Below are 20,273 nucleotides of genomic sequence, written 5' to 3'. Positions count from 1 at the left end.
GAAGCCCGTGCACCACAACTAGAGAAAGCCCGTGCACAGCAATGAAGACCCAACACAGCCAAAAATAAATAAAATTTTAAAAAATAATTGAAAAAATAATAATTAAAAAATATATGCAGCCCAAGATAAAATATACTAGGCTTCTTTCACACATACCCATTTAAGAGAAAGAAGGCGGGAAAGCCATGTGGTTCTTTCCAACCAGGGGCTAGTGTGAGAGCAGGAGGAGCCAGCCTCTCTGCCATTAATGAGTAATTCCACTCACAGGTATAAAAGCCACTTTACATTACAGGGGCTTGATTTAGGGTGTTCCACATCTTCTTCCAGAGAGCCCGGCCCTTAACGGAGCCTGTGTAAAAGCCACTTTACATTTTTAACTCTCACTTCAAACACAAGTTGGCCTGGACCCTCATGTGGGATCCAGACACACAGAGGGAAAGAATTTTCAAAGCCAATTCAAGAATTCCAAGCTTTCTCCCCTCTCTGATCTCTTCATCCCAGGTTCAGACCCCTGTGCCCCACCCAGGGTGGCTCCAGACTGTCAACTTTCAAGGCAAAGGGTGCAGGCAACAGTATCTTTATTTCCCTTCCAAAATCACATCAACCTTTCGCCTCAGGTTGCCTGCTATATTATTTGATTCCATGGACCTTTTTTTTTTTTTTTTTTTTTACGGTATGTGGGCCTCTCACTGTTGTGGCCTCTCCCGCTGCAGAGCACAGGCTCTGGACGCGCAGGCCCAATGGCCATGGCTCACGGGCCCAGCCGCTCCACGGCATGTGGGATCCTCCCGGACCGGGGCACGAACCAGTGTCCCCCGTGTCAGCAGGCGGACTCTCAACCACTGCGCCACCAGGGAAGCCCATGGACCATATTTTTAACTGACTTGTGGCCAGTTTCTTAGGATGTAGGAAAATGCTCATGACTTAGTATTGGGTAAGAAAAAATGTGAATCAGAAACTTGATATTCAATGTAGTCCCAATTTTGTTTTAAAAATGTTTAGAGTCACCTCACCTACATATATAAAAGAATAAAAGAGAATACACCAAAATGTTAACAATTATCTCTGGACTTATGCAAGTCTCACTTATCCCTTAAGGAAAGCATGCAAACCAGAAAGTACAAAAAACAGATTCTGTGAGTGGGTATGCAGGGGATGTTCTGCCTGCTTAGGGTAAGAGAGAGGCAGAGTTGCCTAGGGCTTAGACAGGATAACTAAGGAGCTGAGTAAGAAACAGCCCTGACTTACACTGGCGCACGAGTTAGCTTCCAGTTAGACAAGGGACTTTGGGATTGGCCAGCCTTGCGGAGCTCTGAAGTACAGCTGTTTACAGCAACAGGTGCATGAGATAAGCTGAGTAAGTTAACAGGAGAACGTGCACTTCACCAATCTGAATACAGCTGGGATCCTGGGGTGCCTCATGTTGTATTTATTCCAATGATCTGACCTGTTTGTGCCCAAAACACTAGTGAGAGAAGTGAAAAGGGAATTACCACCATTGCCAGGGTTCTAAGATGGAGCCCCAGCCCTCCTCCCCGCCTTGTAGTGGCCAGGTAAAGTTATACAGAGGCAGCCCCAGGGAGCCTCAAAATCTCCCAGCAGGGGTCCGAGGAAAAGGAAACAGGTGAAGTGGAGACAGCTTCCTCAGACAGGCTTAACAAATCCTGGAGGCCAAGTCCCTAAGCAAAGTCTCCTGGGGCACTGGCTACTGTTTCTTTTCACAACCCAGTCACCAACCTCCCAGGAAGATCCCCCAGTCTCTGCCACCAAGCCCAGCTGAGCTGTTACCCCCTCCTAGGTGCCCTTGCCTCCACCCTTAGAAGTTTTGCTTTCCCCATTCTAGGTTTGCAAATTCAAATGCCTACACAGACCAGGCAGGCACAGAAATGAGTGAAGCAGGCTGAGCATTAGGCAGTAGGCAGCAGGGAGAGGAGGAGTCTGTGGCAAACTAGCAAGCATACGCGTGTCTGAAGGGGGCGGCAGTTACTTAGTTCCTGCTAACTGTTGCCATGGAAAAAAGGCAGGAGTTTTGTCAGACTTCCACTTTTGGAGAAGAGGCAAGAAATCTGGATTTCTATGGAAAATCTTATTTTTAAAATTTGCTAACCAACTCTAAGTAATCTGCAGGGTTGTTTGGGTATGAGGAGAATTGGGAGTTAAAACATCCCTGCAGTATACTTAGGCCAGACTATTCATTTTGCACCTGAACAAACGGCAGCCCCGATCTATCCCCAAAGTGACAGAGCAATTTTAAGGGTTCAAATTCCACATCTCGCAACTTCTAATCTAGAACTCGTTCCTCTAGACCACCCTGCTCGTCACTAGGAGTCCTTCGCAATTATTCAGCATGAGATGATGAAGTGTTGAACAGGGATGGTGACCCTGGGAAGAAAAAACATCAACTCTGCTGTGATCTTGACTCTAGTTTACAGAAACATTTCTATTTGTTTATTCATTCATTCATCCATCCAACGTTTACTGATGATCATTCCTTGAACCAAGAGCTGTGCTAAACACTGGCTAAACAGAGCTAACGAAGGCACCACTCCTCCCTTCAAGCAGCTCATAGGCTGTGTGTGGGCCAGGCTGATGCTGTAGCCAGAGCCACAAAAGTTGACACGTCCCGGCAACCACACTGCCATAGGCCTGCTCACACGAACTTGGTTAATACTCACATGCTCACTTCTTCTGAAAGCATCTCCTGTCACTGGATGCCATCCCTGAGAGACTGGGAGGGGGCTGGAGAATATCCTCCGCTCCAAGAGAGCCTGGAGCACTTAAGTAATCCATAGGAAGCAGGAGCAAGAACCCACCCTCTCACTGCCAAGCCCCTTCCAGCGCAGGGAGGGCAAGTTCTGGTTCATGCATTACCTTGGCCAAGCTGCCACTTCATACCAGCTAAAGTTTGTGTGGGTGCGTAGTGGGCAGAGAGGAGAAGATCCCAGACTGGGACTCTCCAGCCTGTTTATTTTTTAATATTTATTTATTTATTCATTTATTTTTGGCTGCGTTGGGTCTTTGTTGCTGTGCGCGGGCTTTCTCTAGTTGCAGTGAGCGGGGGCTACTCTTTGTTGCGGTGCGTGGGCTTCTCATGGCAGTGGCTTCTCTTGTGGAGCGTGGGATGTAGGCTCATGGGCTCAGTAGTTGTGGCGCACGGGCTGAGTTGCTCTGTGGCATGTGGGATCTTCCCGGACCAGGGCTCGAACCCGTGTCCCCTGCCTTGGCCGGTGGATTCTTAACCACTGCGCCACCAGGGAAGTCCCCCGGCCTGTTTATTAAGTAGCCTGCTTGAGTCCAGTGGCAGCTGGCAGATGATCTGCATGATAGCAATGGCATCCTTGGGCCACAGCTTCTACAACCAAGTAGAGCACCATCACCCAGTCTGGCTCCCTGCATCAACAAGAGATTTCCCGGCATGGCTCTTACAGTATACCTCCCGGGGGAGGAATGCAAGGCAGGAGCAAATAAGGTGAGGTGACTGTAGCTTTCCACCTGCCACTCTGCCTTATTTTGCCAGGACTCTTGCTGTGCAAGGATCGAGCACAATCTTGGAACTGGCACTGAGAGGGTAACCTGCCATGTGGAAACGATGGAGTCCGCAGTCAGCCCCTAAAGCCCTTTGGTGGAGAGTTGCAGGAAGCTGGGGCCTTCTGGGCCTTTCAGTTACCTGGAGACAATGGGCTATGACCCTTTTATAAAGGTACTCAGCCCAAAAGTTAGCAGGGAGCAGGTGGGCAGGCTTGTGGGATCCATGGAGAAGGAAGGGAGAACTGGAGGGATGGAAGAGGAAAAACTGAAATTCAACGAGGACCTACTATGGGCCAGGCCCTCAGAACATGTAGCACTCTTTATTAATATGTTATCCTCTTTTTTCAGAGAAAGTTGAGTCCAGTCACGGAAAAACTTGTCCATGGTCAGAAGGATGGCAAGGCAGACTTGAACCCAGTTCCGTTTGACTCTCCCAAATCTGGGATTGGGAAGGCTGTCTGGGTGATTGAAGACAGAGGGCATTGCTATATAGAAGGGCATGGGAAGAGATTCAGGATTTGGTAAACTCTGGATCCTGGGGCTGGAAACCCAATGGAAATTAGCATTATTTTCTCTAGGGATAGAGGAGCTTGGCATCCTATTTCCTGTTCCATTAAGTGTATTTTCCAGTGTTTGAGAAATCTCCTTTCACCTGCTCCCTTCACAGGGCTAAGTGTCTTAGGTCAGACGTACAGGACAGGAGACACAGATGGATATAGGGCCATACTTTCCTTTAGACTCCTCCATGTTGAGGGACTGTTCCTAATGTCTCCCATCAAAGTAGAGTTGAGTAGGGATCAGAGGCACACCCAGAGGGTTACTCCAGTTATTTCAGTGGCCCATCCTCCAACAGTTAGAATATTACCCTTTTCCCTCTGACCATGGGAAGCCCAGGAGTGCAGAAGATACTAAAACAAAATCCACTCAATGATTTTTTTAATTGAGCACTTACTATATGCCACATACTATTTTAGGTGGGATACATAAGTGAACAAAAAGACTAAGATCTTTGCCCTCATGGAGCATACATTACAGCAGGATCAACGTAAAATATCTTTTTTTTTGGTGAGTCTTGGTTACTAGAAAGGGTCTTAGTGTCAGACAGGCCTGGGTCAGATTCAGCCTAGCCCTAACTTAGCTTACTGAATGTTAGCTTTCTTATCTATAAAATGAAACAATGACACATTGTAGGGATGTTGTAAGGATAAAAGATAACGCACATAAAATGCCTGGCATATAGCAAGAGTTCAAAAATGGTATTCTTATTTTTCCAGGCCCACCTGAACATGCAGATCCTGGGACAACTCACATGCTCTCTTCTTTAGGGGCTGCATGCAGGGCATCATCTCCATGATGTCCTTAGTGACAGTCCAGTGTGGTAAAGAGCATACTTGGGTTTGCATCTACCTAAGGTCCAGGATTTCCCCTCTAGAAACACCTGCTCCCACCCATAGCCCCTGTTGAAGGGATAGACCTGGGTGGTCATGATTTGATCAGTCCACACTCTCCTCAAGCAGGCCACGGATAATTAGCTGGGGTGGACATTGGACGTGAGCTGGAAATCAGCATCTCTTGACATTTGGATGGAGAAACTGAGTTAATTTACTTTGGAGAGCTAAGCAGGAAGGTCACATCAATTTGGAGATCGAACCTGTTGCTTGGTGAACCACAATGGGTGCTGCGCATGTGGACCAGGAGGCAGAGAAGAGAGTGCTAGCAGCTCCGGAGAAAAGACGCGGTCCATCGGGTGCCGCACTGCTAATCCTGTGATATTTCTCTGTAACCTCCTAAAGCCCCCTTTTACTTGTGCTTCTTTGGGTTGGTTCTGTTCTGCAACCAGATGATGTCTAAGACAAATCCAGTACCTGTCTCAGAAGGTGGTTATTGTGACATAATTTGAAATCAGCGTATTTAGTCGACATTCAATAAATGCTGTCGAATCTCTCCCTGTTCTTGTCAACCACTCAGTCATTCAGCAATGGAAAGAGGAAATTCAGAAATGGCCTACACTTGGGTTGGACCTCAGCCTGTGTTTTATGAACATCTTTACTAATCTGTAAAATGAAGATAATACTAGTATTACTTTATTGTCTGCTAAGAATATTAAAATGATGGGACTTCCCTGGTGGCGCAGTGGTTAAGAATCCGCCTGCCAATGCAGGGGACACAGGTTTGAGCCCTGGTTCAGGAAGCTCCCACATGCCGCGGAGCAACTAAGTGCCTGAGCCACAACTACAGAGCCTGCACTCTAGAGCCCGTGAGCCACAACTACTGAAGCCCACATGCTTAGAGCCCGTGCTCCGCAACAAAGAGTAGCCACCACAATGAGAAGCCCGCGCACCGCAACTAGAGAAAGCCCGTGCACAGCAACGAAGACCCAACGCAGCCAAAATAAATAAATTAATTAATTAATTAAAAAAAAAAAGAACATTACATGAGATAATCCAAATTTAATACCTAGCACATAATGGATGTTAGCTCAGACTATTACTTCTACTGTTGGTATTATTTAAGATGCAACAAGTGTTGTTTTAGATCTTGATCTAGGCAAGGAGAGAAGACACGGTAAGAGCAGAATCTGGAGTGGACAGTGAGAGATCAGAGAAGGATGTGCTGGCAAGTGGCGTCAAACGACTGGGCAGTAGAGGGGACCGAAATGCGAACTGGAAAATGAGAAGGGGGCCACTGGAATAATAAGCCTTACATACATCCAGCACTTCAGCGTTTACCCAATGCTGTCATCTACTGTATCTCGTTTGTCCATCACAACACTCTATAGGGTAGATAAGGAAAGGTGATATTATATACACGTTATAGATGGGAAAACTGAGGCTCAATAAAGATGTGTATAACATGTATCAACTGAATCTAAATCCACTCTTTTATCCTTCAATATCACAAGTAGGGTGGAAGGGCTGAAATGAGAAGTAAGGATTGGAGGAGAAACTGGAGGGTTTCTGTTGAAGTTTATTTTCATTCCGAGGTTCCATTCAGATGGAACTCCGCACATCCCGGCAACGGAACGTCTCTGCCCCATCAGATTCTGAGAACATAAGCAGGGGGTTACAAAGTCAGATGACACTGGGATGCCAGCCCAAGGACTGGGTATACCAGGCTGCACAAACACCCAGCTCCAGCACCAGGCCCTGGCCCAGAACGCAAAGGACAAGGGCAAGTCCTTCATCATCAGGCCACAGTCTCACTGGTAACACAGAGGTGCCTCTCCCAGCTCAATCCTTCATGTAATCTAGGCCTTATCTTCCTGAGTTCGGGGGTTAAAGGTATTCTCCAAGAACACAAATGCAAGTTCTCTGGAACACTGCTACAATCAGAGTTTGCTGTGGGCGCCCAGGCTCAGGATACCTGTCCTTGAGCTGAAAGTAGGTGATTTTTAGTCCTTCCCTGCCTTCCGGACGCCACTTCTCTCCAAATACTAACACAGCGCCTGGCACACAGTTTGTGCTTACTTTGTGTTTGTTGAATGAACAAATAAATAAATAAACGAGCAAATGAGTGACAGATTGTCTCTGGCAATAAAATCGATCTGTGCTGTCCCACTACAGTGGCTCAACCCTGCTGATTCTTAGCCCCAAAATCAGAGCTCCCAGCCAACCTGGGCTAGTCAGCTGCCAAGGAAGAAGTGAAGGTCAGAGTGCTTCCCCTCCACACTCCTTCCGAGAGGCCACATCCTGAGAAAAGGGCTGGGCTGGGGACACCCAGGCAGAAGGAGGTCCTTTTCCAGGACTTCTGCTTCCCCTCTCCATTATCCTGCCTCTCCCAGCTCAAGGCCCAGCTGCCTGGGAGGGGCTGTGGAAGAAAACCAGGTCCATCAGGAGATACACAGTGATAAGGGTGGTGCCCAAAGTGCTTCTCCTTTGCATAGTCCCTAGTCCTAATGACCTTAATTGTTAATAATAGCAATCACAGCACAGCACTTTTATGGTTTCTAGCATCTTTCTTCCAAAAAGCTTCCAGCACATGACCTCATCGTGTCACACGTCATCCTAAGAGGGGCTGGAATAATTCTCCCAGTTACATGGGTAGAGAAATCGGGTAGCAGCGTGGTTTGGTATTGATCTGGCTCACGCAGTGATGCACTGAGGGGCTCAGGGGCCCAGTCACCGACTTGGAGTGGGGAGAACTGGGCTTGGCCTCCAACTAGTCTGGTGTCCTTGGGCGAGTCTCTAGTTTTCAGTTTTCTCACTTGCGATAAAGGGAAATTGGACCATTTCTCCAACTCTATCCATCTCAAATGCCTGGCTCAATAAAATGAGCTACCGCCCAGCCCAAAGCCTGGTGACCGACCTCCCCTGTACCAAGGTCAGAAAGCCCCTGGAAGTTTGGATGCCAGCTCTGCCTATCCTAGCATCCTAACAGATGTCCTATGAGTGCTCCCCACAAAGAAGGTTGTAGTACAGGCAGGGGAGAAAACATCAAAATTCATCCTAATGGTCCATGAGCACCAGGAGAGTAGGCAGGCAGCAGGCTGCTGCTGAGGCCAGATGCCATCCTGCTTGAGACCCAGGTGCTGGCTCAGACAGAGGGCTGGAGGCATTTCAGCAGGAGGGAGCAGACAGCCTCCCTCACCTGCCAGAGCATCCGACTCTCCACGACGGCTGAGTGTCCTCAGCCAGATGCAGCAGCACAACCCTTCCTCCCAATCTACCCCCACCCCCATCTTCTCCTTCATCAAAGCTATTTTCTCTCCTCATTCAAATCCTGTTTGGCAATCACCTCCCCCAAGAATAATTTTCAGGTGAGCCCTGCCAAATTCTGGTCCCCACATTCCCTCTAATACCCCTTCAGCTCCCGTATCACTGTGCCAGATGAGGCTTCAAGTGTGTGTCCCCGCTGTTGTCTGCCACTAGAGGGGGGAAAAATTAGACGGATATTTCCTATTTCTTCCTTTCTTAGTTTCCTCCATTCTCAATTCCCAAGATATGAAGCAGGGCATTCAGGGCACAGCAATAGTGGACTATAGATGGACAGCACTCTCCTCTCTACCCGTGGGCAGCTGCCCCGGCCAGTTACCAGAAATGCTAATGCTGAAATCTCAACCGAAGTCTGGACAAGGGCTCGGCCAATGTGTCTACCTCCAGGGCCAAAAGTCTGGATTGAGAGAGAATAGGACAGGCCGGTCTAGCAACTGGTGGCTTTACCCAAATTTCTCCAAACCCAATCCAGTGTTCAGATGAAAATCTCATCTCTCCATCCCACGGCACTGACTGTAGTTCCTGATTTCCAACATCTAATAATATTAATATTACGTTGAATCATATTAAATTGTCTTTTATAGGTTAAAAGCGGTTGCAAACTGGCAATGTCATATGGTTGGACCTAATAACTCTTTGGGGGGGGGATCATGTTCCTTAGGAGATAGTAAACTACCTGAAGGCTTGGATTTCTGTATCTCTAGCTAATCTTTCTTTCTCTAGCTTAGGACATAGCAGAATCGTGGCCTTAGAAGGTGTTGAGTAGGTACTCAATTGAACTTACAGACAGGTGGAGATGGGGACTCTAAGAACCTGTTCTAGTCCCAAAACTTGAGGGTGTGGCTGTCCACAAGGCAGATCTTTTTAGGTCTCCTTATGTCTGGTCATCCTGGGAAGAAGGATGGAACTTAGCTACAGGCTGTTACATTGTGCTAGACTACGATAAAGATCTTGGTTTGGGTGTTGAGAGTTTTGCCCCTTTGTAGAAAAAGAGAATCTTGAATCAGAAATGCCTGTTTGGGACTTCCCTGGTGGTGCGGTGGTTAAGAATCCGCCTGCCAATGCAGGAGACACGGGTTTGAGCCCTGGTCTGGGAAGATCCCACACGACTCGGAGCAACTAAGCCTGTGTGCCACAACTACTGAGCCTGCGCTCTAGAGCCCTCGAGCCACAACTACTGAAGCCCACGTGCCTAGAGCCCGTGCTCCGCAACAAGAGAAGCCACGGTGATGAGAAGCCCACGAACCACCACAACGAAGAGTAGCCCCTGCTCACCACAACGAGACAAAGCACGCACGCAGCAACAAAGACCTAACGCAGCCAAAAACATAAAAAATAATAAATAAATAAATTAAAAAAAAAAAAAAAAAAGAAATGCCTATTTGTCCAAGCTTGGTTTCAATTTATAGTGGGGGAGACGAAGGCCCAGAGACATCACCTGACTCTGTCAAGGTCACACAGTAGTCAAAAGCCCAGATCACCAGTTTTCTTTTTTTAAAATAAATTTATTTTATTTATTTATTTATTGGCTGCATTGGGTCTTCATTGCTGTGCGTGGGCTTTCTCTAGTAGTGGGGGCTACACTTCGTTGTGGCATGCGGGCTTCTCATTGCGGTGGCTTCTCTTACTGTGGAGCACAGGCTCTAGGCACGTGGGCTTCAGTAGTTATGGCACAGTAGTTGTAGCTCACAGGCTCTAGAGCACAGGCTCAGTAGCTGTGGCTGGCTCAAGGGCTTAGTTGCTCCATGGCACGTGGGATCTTCCCGGACCAGGGCTCGAACCTGTGCTCCCTGCATTGGCAGGAGGATTCTTTTTTTTTTTTTTTTTTTTTTTTTTTTGCGGTACGTGGGCCTCTCACTCTTGTGGCCTCTCCCATTGCGGAGCACAGGCTCCGGACGTGCAGGCTCAGCGGCCATGGCTCACGGGCCCAGCCGCTCCGCGGCATGTGGGATCTTCCCGGACCGGGGCACAAACCCGTGTCCCCTGCATCGGCAGGCGGACTCTCAACCACTGCGCCACCAGGGAAGTCCCATGATCACCAGTTTTCTGACTCCCAGTCCCATGTTCTTCTGGCAGGCCTGGCAGCGCATGAGAACAAACTCCTCCCTGTCTGCCCCCTTTCAACTTCCTGGCTTCTGCTCTTTCAGCCTCCCTCAGCAAGACAGAAGGTGAATTGACTAAAGGATCAAGAGCCCTCTGCTACATGAAAAAAACCCTGAGTCACACAGAGCCTTAGTCCCAAGCTTTTCAGGGAGAAAAGAGAGGGGGAGAGAGAGATACACCTCCTGGAAACCTGATATCTCTCCAGAGCTAGGACCAGGCTGAAAAGGCAGTGGTGGACAGCACAGTAATTTGGGTCAGTGACAGTGCAGCCGCTATGCAGGCTCCAGCAAGGGAGGACCTAGGAGCCCTTGCTTAGCCCACACATGAAGGCTCAGGGCAGGCACAGCTGGCTTCTCTCAGAAGCACCTCATTATAGAATTCAGAAGGGATGTGAAAGGTTGGTCAGAAACAGCTTTTGGTCTCTTGGTGGATTCCTCCTCTTACAATTGGGGACCCTCCTCGGAAGGCAGGTGGGTGATTCTGGAAGCCCTCAAACCGCAGGCTTCCTCAGCTGGCCCATGGCATTGTGGGGAAGTGCCTGCTTCCACCCATTGCTCCTGGCCCGCCCAGCTGCCCAGCCCATTGTGCCCCAGCCACTCCCACCCAGAAAGAAAAGCCTGATGTTGACAGCAGTGAGAATGAAAACAAAGACTCCCCAGGGAGGGTGGCGAGCGAGCTGGGGGGTGGGGGGTGCTAGAGAGCTGAGAAAATATGCCCCGTTTGGTCAGTTGGTCCGGAGTCAGGGCGATGAGTGAGGGCAGTCTAGGAATCTGGGAGTCCTTCCTAGCATGTACTTCTCTCCATACCTTGGTATTAGGAAACATTTCAAATTTGAAACGTTGAAAAAAATAGTACAATAAACAACTCCAGACCCTTCACTTAGATTCACCAATTGTTAGCATCTTGTATGCCCTCTCTTGAGGTATATATATACATTTTTTGCTGAACCACTTGAAAACCACTTGCAGACACTGTGCCCTTGAATACTTTTTCATAAAGATATTCTCCTATAAAACCATTGTCATGACCACTAGCACACCTTTAAAGATTAACAAAAATTACATGTCATCTAATATCTATATTAAAAATTTCCCAATTGTCCCAGAATGTCTTTTATGGTCTTTTTTTTTTTTTGACCCAAGATCCAATTAAGGTTTCTGCATTGCATTTGGCTATAATATCTCTTTAGTTTCTTTAAATCTAGACCGGTTTCCACCTCCCCACCCTTTTCCGCAAACACATAATTTTAATGTTATTTTTTAATGAATTCACTTTTTTGAAGTCTCAGTTATCGTGTAGGATGGCTCTCATTCTACCCCAGCAGATGCTCTTTTTTTGGTTGATAACATCCAGAGATGCCTGCTTTATTTCTTACTAGGTGATTGCGTTTCAGGCTGATGACATCAAATAAGTCTAATTACCAACTAATTTTGTACCTCTGAACACCTATGAGACCAGCTAAAACACTACCCCCCCCCAAAAAAAAAAACTGACCATGCTAAGTGCTTGTAAGGATGTAGAGCAAATGGAATTCTCATGCAGTGTTGGTTCAAAATGCTGCAGCCACTTTGGAAAACAGTTTGGTAGTTTCTTATAAATTATAACCCTAAAGAAGTGAACGATGTTCCCACAAAAACCTGAATCCAATGTTTATAGCGAATTTATTCACAATCTCCAAAAATTTGGACACAACCCAAATGTCCTTCAACTAGTGAATGGATAAACAACCTGAAACAATGGACCACTACTCAGTAATAAAAAGGAACACACTCCTGAGACACACAAGAACATGGGAACATCTGAACTGTGTCATGCTGAGTGCAAGTCAGACACAAAAGACCACATCCTGTGCAATTCCATCGATAGGACATTCGAGAAAGGCAAACACCGTGGTTCAGTGTCTCATGGCGGTGGTGATTATATGATGATCACTTTTGTCCAAACTCATAGAACTGGACACCAAAAAGTGTGACTTTTACCACACAGGAATGGTTAACAAGTGAATAAGTTTGTTAGAAGGGTATTTAAAGAAAAATATTGTAAGGCTATTACAAATATGTCTTAAAGAATCACCTTGTGCACACATCTTTTTGTATTTGTGAATGTGCATTTTCTGGATGAATTCCTAGAAATAGGATTGCTGGGTAAATGCATATGTTGTTTTGTTAGATGTTGCTAACTTGCTCTCCATAGGGGCCGTACTAATTTGTACCCCTGACATTGATTTTGCAACCTAGGTGGAAGATCATAGCAAGATGCTAGGAAGTGTTCTGAGCTGAGAGTTACCCTGAGCTTACCTGAGAGTCCTTAACCTCCCCACCAATAAACACAATACCCCAAGCTCCCTCTGCCCTAGCGATCCGGCAAGAAGGCAAAAGCAAAGGAATCTCACTGATTTCATTGCTGTCCATCTCCCTGAGTTATCCCAAAGATTTGTCTACTTAACTTGGGAAAACAGAGCAGAGAGAAATGATGAGGCAGAAGGCTGTAGCCAGAGAAGAACTAGAGTGAGGGGTGTCCAAATAGAGGGAGGGACCCTCGCCCTTGACACTTATGTTCTCACCTCCCTTTTCTCTCCTTTGGCGTCTCTGCTACCCCCTCTCCCAACACAAATTGCCTCCAAAAGCTCCTCCCCTGACTGGGAGTCCTTGGCTCTGGTTCTAACTAGGTCCTGCCTGGTTTCCCTCCTCAGCCCGCGTTTATGTGGGCTGAACACAGAGGACTGGCTTAAGGTGGAGGCAGAAGTCCCCGTCATTTGTGTTTTAACACGCGCAGAGGAAATAAGTCAGTGGAACAAGAGTGGCTCATACAAGGGAAAGAGGAAAGAGGAGACAAAGAGAGATGCTGGGAGAGGAAGCAGAGTACAAAACATTCCACACAACCCTTTTGGACTCCAGCCCCGGGGGGCCAGCTTTATTCCTCTGACCCATTCTACAGAAGGGGGAAATGAGTGGGGAAAGGATGTCATCACAGTTGACTCTGCCCAGATGTTCTCCTTCCTTGTGACCCAGAGACCTGGCCTTTCTCATCCCTCCCTCCTTCTCACCTCTACCCACCAAATAGCAATCAGAGATGACAGAAGTCAATGCATGCATGTCTGAGGAGCAAGGAACTGGCTGGGAAGAGAGCCCTGTCTCAGGGTAGGCTGGGGGGAAGAGATGAGAGGGCAGGAAGAATTACGCTGGGAAGGCAGCGAGGCCTAGCGTAGGGCATTCCTCTTCAAAGTCAAACCAAATACCTGTGTCAACCTAAGCCAAACATGATTCTTAAGGTCCTGGGACCAAGAATGAACAACCTCCTTTCCTCCCTCCAAGGCTTTGGTGGATCTGGAATGGGCAGGCCTTATCCCTCTCTCTAGGTGCTGGGTCCAAGGCCAGGAGAATAGAAAAAAAGAGAAAAGGGCCCATGGGGGTTGCTGAGAGAAGTTAAATTCTTGAATAAGAGGCAGTTTCCTGTGTAATATTTGAATTGCTGGGTCAGTGTTGGGCTGAGGGGCCCAGGACCCCTCTTCTTTTCAAGAGGCTGCGGTCAGAGTGGCAAAGAGTAAGGCTCCCCCTTACCCTTGCTCAGGGACCTCTGCCCCTCCCCCACACCACCTGACGACTTCTGGCGCTCACACCTCAGGCAAACTGCGCCAGTTCTGCCCCTAACTGCGCCCTCCCATTTTGACTTTCTTCTGACACCAAAAGCCCTAGAAATCCCACAAATCTGACTCAGCACTCCCTCCCACCATTACTGCGGGAGCAGGCTTTCCACCTTGCAGGGGGGAAACCGAAGACCACAGGGCAAGCTAGGAGTCAGCCCGAATGAGGTGGATCCCCGGATCTGCTGATTCCCAGACTCCCCCAAAATGCCACCTCCTTCTTCCAACATTGACCAAGCGCCTAGGTGCTAGGAATCCTAGAGGTAAAAACGAGCTGTGTTCCTTCGAGTTGACCTTGAATCCAGCCAGGGACACGGAGATGGTAACTGGGAGTGGAAGGAACCTAGGCTCAGCACGGCCCCAGAGGCAGGTAACCTCCGCTCCAGCTCCGAGCGCCCGGTGCAAGGAGTACTCAGATTCCCGCAGAGCCCGAGGGTGGAGCGGCGCTGCAGGAGTGGCTGCGACCGGGCGTGGCCGCAGAGCCGCCGAGGGGAGGGGGCCGAGGGTGTGAGGCAGCACCGACCCCGCCCCGCGGCCCCGGCGGGAAGGGAGGGGCTGCGGGGAGTTCCCCCCCCGCCGCCCCACCCACCCACGACTCCAGGCCACGGGACAGGCGCCTCGGCGCGCGCTCTGCTTCTCAAGGAGAAGTTCTTCCGAGCCTACCAGAATCTACCCCTAGTCAGAGCACTGAAAACGGGAAGGTCGGCTGCAGGAACGGTGGGATTATGGGCTCCCAGAATGGGAGGGCGCAGGCAGTGGGGTGGCGGGCGGTGTGATTTCGGGGTTTGTACCTCTGCAAGATGGTGGCAGGGAGGATGGGGCTCCCGGGCAGAAGCAAAGAAATAGGTTCTCCTCCCTGGCTTTCTACAGAACCAAGGCATGGATCCTGTCATGGGTCCCCTGCCCACTGGGTAAGGCCTCATTCCCATCTCCAGCAGAATCTAGGGAGAGAGGAGCTGTCTGTCCTTGGGTGCAGGCGGATCAGTCATCCAAAACCTCAGGATGAAAACTGGTTCCTGTTGCTTCCCGGCCCCCATTTCTGCTATCCTCCAATTCATTTGCTTCCTTCTTTCCAGTTTCTAACCTCTTGCCTTTACCACTCTTCCAGCCAAACTAGCTGGGACAGGGGGCAGGTGCTTCTTTTCCACGCACACCACCCCCCTCCCCAGCTTCGGTACAGGACCCACCTCATAGAGCACCCTTTTACCCCCTCCCAGAGTCAGCTTCCCAGGCCACCACCCCTAGCCAACCAGCGAGGGAACCTAGCTCCACAACTCTTCCTGGCCTCCTCCTTCTCTTAAACCTTCCCTCACCCAGCTCCTCCTAACCCCTTAGGTCCCTCTCTGTGGCCTGTCGCAGCCTAGGGTGACCCAGGTCTCTTCCCTTCCCCTCCTTCCTCGTAAAGAGGGCCTGGACCTGAGGGAGCAGAAAGGGGTGGGGTGGGGGGCTCCAAACAGGAAGGACCAGAAGGGGCAGCTCTGGGGGGAGTCTCAAGGAGGGAGAAGAGGATCTTAAGACTGCCTGCCAGACACCCCACCCAGAGGAGGAGGTAGCCTGGTAGAGTGGGATTTTACTTCCCCTCCCCACGTGGTGCCAGTTGAGTGCCCGCCTATTTCTTCAGCTGAGGTTCCCCCCTACCAGGCTGGCTGGCACTGACTGCAAGTTATTGTAAGTCCGGCAGGAATGCCCACGAGGGTACTGTCTCTGGCCAGCAGAGTGCCCACTCTCTCCCAGGATGTGGTTAGCCACTCTCGCATCCCCCACACCCAGCAAGAGAAGAGTGGTGGATCCTTCAGTGAGATGGAAGAGTGTGTGAGGCTGGACTCGTCTGGAAAGGATGCCAGCCTGCCTCTTCCACACCAAGAGCAAGCCAAGTGTTTGAGCGAGTATGTTTGTGGATGAAAGCAGGAGGGACAATCCCAGCCTTAATTTATAGCTCTTCAGCAAGACAGCGCAGTGGCCCAGGATGCTCAGGGACCCTCCCAAGGATGCCTGTGGCCAACCCCCAACCACCAAACACTCACCAGCCCCACAGTCACCAGCCTTGAAATTGCAAACTTTCCAACTTCACCTCTTCTCCCCTTTGGGAACAGCTATATATGGGGCAGTGCCCTCAGAGACACTCATACAGTTGGTTCTTGACTCTCCGCACACACTCAAACAACAACCAAACAACAACGGTACGAGGGAACTCCCAGCTTTTTCCACGACTAATTATAGACGTGAAAGTCTGAGGATGTTTTGCCAGCGGTAGAGAGAAATTGCTGAGGTTTCTCTACAAAGCCAAGGAAATTTAATTTGTACATTCCCCTTCCCTACCCCCAGCTTCTCCTAGCTCCTACCTCCAGCCATCCCCCCAGTGAGCCCCTCCCTCCCCCACTGGTGTCCCTCCTTCCTGTTGAAGATTTCATACTCATTTTTTTTTCCCGTTTTTCTTTGGTGCTTTCAAGAAAGGGAACGGACCCGGAAAATATTTTTGCAACAGTTTTCCATTCTGCGTCTCATTCCCAAGCCAAGGGGGAGGGGGAGGGCAGGAACGAATGGGGGAAAACAAATGCTTTTTCCAAAAGCTCAATTTGGGTATGAAGAATACAGTCCCTCCACTTCCCTACACCCACAGGCCAGGAATGACAAAAACTAGGGGGGGAAAAAGGAGAAATCACTTGTTTGATTATATGGTTTCCAAGAGCTGAATCTAGGAAGGAAATACAGTATTTGACAAATCTGTGCACACACACACACACGTACACACACCCTAAACCCAGTCGCAAGAAATATGCTAGTCAGAGGAAATTCAGGGAGTTTTAGAAGCCATTGAGAGGAAAGAAAGAAACTAAGTTTACAAATCAAGATTCAATTCATTTTCTGCAAGCCTACCTCTCTTTCTAGCAAAGATCCAGGCTTCTCCACGCGGGACTCTCCCTCTGGCTGTCCATGCACAGGGGTAGGGTGGGGGTGACCACCCAGCGGTCCAATGTGGCAACCACGCCGGAGATGCTGGCTGGTCTCTTCTGCCTTTCCAGCCACGACCAGGGAGTGGGCTGGGTCTCCTCCCCCGGCCCTCCCAAAGGGAAGGACCTCTCAGGTTTCTGGAAGGAAAGGGTGCAGGGGAGCTGGGCGGGTGTCTCTGGTCTTACTCTCCTCGGAGGGATAGTTCCCCAGGAAGTTCGTGCCCCCTTTCAACCCCCAGCTTTAGACGGTTTCAACAGCAGAGCTTTCTTGAGAAAATGCTTGTCATGGCAACAGCTCCAGCCAACTCGGGCAGACTCTGGCTCACCAGCCCGGCCGGAGCGGGAGGAGAAAGGGGAGGAGCGAGAAACGGAACGGGGGTGGGACTTGGCGAGAAGCCAGACCATTACTCCACTGTTAAGGTGGCTCGATTGCGAGCTGTGGCTGCTTCCTGGTTTGTTTTAAGGCGGAATGGGGAAAGAAGGGGAGGAATCCTCTTTCCTGTGGAGTTTCCTCCCCGCCCTTTCTCTCCCTTGTTGAAAGCAAAGTAGGGTGTGGGTGGAGCGGGAGTGGATGTGGGTGGCGGTATTCAACTGTTGCTGGGTGGAGGGAAAAAAGGAAGCTTCTGCCGGCGGTTGGCTTCCTGCAGCTCCTCTCAACCTCTTACTCACTTAGACCCAGGACCCAGAAACCCAAGGTGTCTGCGAAAACTTGGACCGCCCCCTGCCACCCTCCTGCCCCTGTCTGAGTAGGGGGCCCACTGGAGAAGGCGAAGGCATTGCTTTAGATGCACACACCTGTACACCGTTTGCTTATACACACACATTAGTACGCACTCCTCACCCATATTTCATACACACACTCCCAGGTCACATTTTGCTCCCTCATCCCTCATGGATGTGGCTGCTCCCACATCCACAGTGCATGAAAATAGCTGCCTACATTTAAAAAATTATTTAATATTTATTTATTTGGCTGCTTCAAGTCTTAGTTGTGGCGCGTGGGATCTTCGTTGGGGCCCAGAGCGCGTGGGCTCAGGAGTTGTGGTGCACGGGCTTAGTTGCTCTGCGGCATGTGGAATCTTAGTTCCCCACAGTTCCCCCGACCAGGGATCAAACCCACATACCCTGCATTGGAAGGCGGATTCTCAACCACTGGACCACCAGGGAAGTCCCAATAGCTGCCTAGTTTTGAGTTCAACTATGTGTGGGCACCGAAAGCTTCGTATACATGGCTTATAATGCTCATGGCAATCTTGAGGGGCCTTATTATTTCCATTTCAGAGTTGAGATTGAGGATCAGTGACTCGCCCAAGATTACACACCTGGTAAATAACAGAGCAAGGATGCAAGGCCAAGTCAGACTGACTCCAAAGCCTGTGTACTCTCCTGCACTTGTATCATGTTCCGGCACCCATTTCCATTTTAGTTTGCACACACTCAGACATCCATGCACACTTATACATAGACTATAAACTGTTAATCACACCCAGCAGCCACACACCCACCAGCATTGTGCAACAGTGCCACTCCTAGATTTTGCCTGAAAAATTCTGGCTTTCAGGTGCAAACGTGCACCATCAACTGGTTCCCGCTGCATGTCTTCATTGACTGATATAGTCCCACACCTACCTCAGCAGGCGCATACACACACACACACACACACACATTCATATGCTAATGGAAGGCAGGTTAACACACACCTCAGAGGTTAGAGTTGTAAACTATGCTGAGAGACGGGTGACTGGCCACAACTTCAGGGTTGGGGAAGGGACCTCTTTGATCCTCCCATCCTCACTCAGCACCTCACACCACGCCTGTCCTCCTTTGCCATCCGACCTCCCTACCCGCGGATGAAGAACCATGTGCACGTGGAGAGACAGAGTTGTGGATTAGACACAACTGGTTTCCCTCTGCCTATTAACACCCTTCCCAGTGTCCTAACATTGGGGTCCTTTCTTTCCTCTCTTTATTTTTCTATCCTAATATTTCTCAATAACTCATCTATGTCCTATTTCTGAGCCAGGGAAAGTTAAAGAGACAAAAGTAAAGAAACTTTTTAGAGTGGTTGGGCTGGGCTCGGAACTCAGAGTTTCCTAATGTGGTGCTAGAGGTTGCCTACTGCCATCTATTTTGGGAGCTGAATCCAGAATAAGCCCCTGCCTATCCTTGTGCCTCTCCTTTCCAGCCCAGCCCAGCAGATGGAAGATTCCAGGGGTGTGGAGGGGAGTTTAGGGTCACCCTCTTTGGAAGTCATCATGGATTGTTTTTCAAGCAGTCCTTTTTTCCTAGGGATTGAAAGTCTCCTCCTCTTTGGCATTTAGCGGACACCAAAGGTGAGGTGTGCTCTCATTCACTCCCCGCCTCTCTTCCATCTCCTCTGGTCCATCCCACTCCACTCCCCAGGGCATTTCAGTGGAAGAACTGATGGCAGGGGTAGAGACGGTACCTTGTTAGAGCTTGGAAGGTCCTACCAAAATGTCAGTTTCAGGAGCCCAGATCAATTGTTGGGGAAGACAGGGCAATGGAAGGAAAGGAATCAGCAGAACAGAACTTCAGATTTAATGGCTTGTCAGGCTCCCTGCCGGACTGCAACAGCTTGACATTTTAGTCCCCAGTGAGTGTCAGTTGCATCTTTATCATGAGAAAGGCAGTCTCTGAAATGGTGCTTTAAATGTATTAAAGTGTATTTTAAGCTTGTCTGCAGTGGCTGTGCGCGGAGGCCTTGCCTAACTGTTCCGTAAACTTGTCTTGGAGGAGGAACAATTTAGGCCAGATGTGTGGGCCCATTAAAGGAAGAGTCTGCTTTGGCTGCCTGGCATGTGGGGGCCGGGAAATGATGCCTGGTTAGTATTTGAAAGGCTAGATCCTCTCCTCAAACTCCTTGGGTTCCAGGGAGGCAGGCTGTGCAGGGCAGGTACTGCCAAAAGGGGCTCTGAAGTCTGTCCTACCTCTGGCTGGCTGGGGTCCCTGGGCCCCCAGTGTCAGGTAGATCTGCCCAGTGTCCCCTTCACCGGTGGGGGTTTGTGGGATGAGAGAAGAACTCCCCGACCCCATCCCAACTCCAGCCCCCTTGTAGACAGGAGGGAGAATGTGGGAGTGGGGTGGCTGCCACCTACCTGATCTCTATCACTGAGCCAGCCCCTGAAGCCTTCCAGTGTTTTCTGGAAACCCAGAGCCTTGGTGCCTTGTTTCTTTTAGCAGCGGGCTTGAAATCTAGAATGGATAAAGATAAATCTACACATAAAAGTAACTGCCAGGCTTCCCTGGTGGCGCAGTGGTTGAGAGTCCGCCTGCCGATGCAGGGGACACGGGTTCGTGCCCCGGTCCGGGAAGATC

The 20,273-nt window shown here is 49.5% G+C and overlaps 1 protein-coding gene across 4 annotated transcripts in view; it reads right to left on the bottom strand.

The window, feature by feature from the left end:
• The window catches only part of ATP2B4 (ATPase plasma membrane Ca2+ transporting 4), a 93,264-nt gene extending 76,286 nt beyond the window's left edge, over window positions 1-16,978 (bottom strand). For all 4 annotated transcript variants that reach the window (XM_022593727.3, XM_089908223.1, XM_022593730.3 and 1 more), the window contains exon 1: window positions 16,864-16,978. The gene's annotated coding sequence lies outside the window, so the exon portion shown is untranslated. The remainder of the gene's footprint in view (window positions 1-16,863) is intronic.
• Between the last annotated feature and the right edge of the window lie 3,295 nt (window positions 16,979-20,273).

The sequence above is a fragment of the Delphinapterus leucas genome, chromosome 1 (assembly GCF_059928025.1).
Source record: "Delphinapterus leucas isolate spDelLeu-1000000601 "Yukka" chromosome 1, BTC_Dleu_Yukka2, whole genome shotgun sequence".
Classification (NCBI taxonomy): Eukaryota; Metazoa; Chordata; class Mammalia; order Artiodactyla; family Monodontidae; genus Delphinapterus; species Delphinapterus leucas.
The sequence above is the reverse complement of the archived record's forward strand: the minus strand, read 5'-3'. Positions and strand labels throughout refer to the sequence as shown.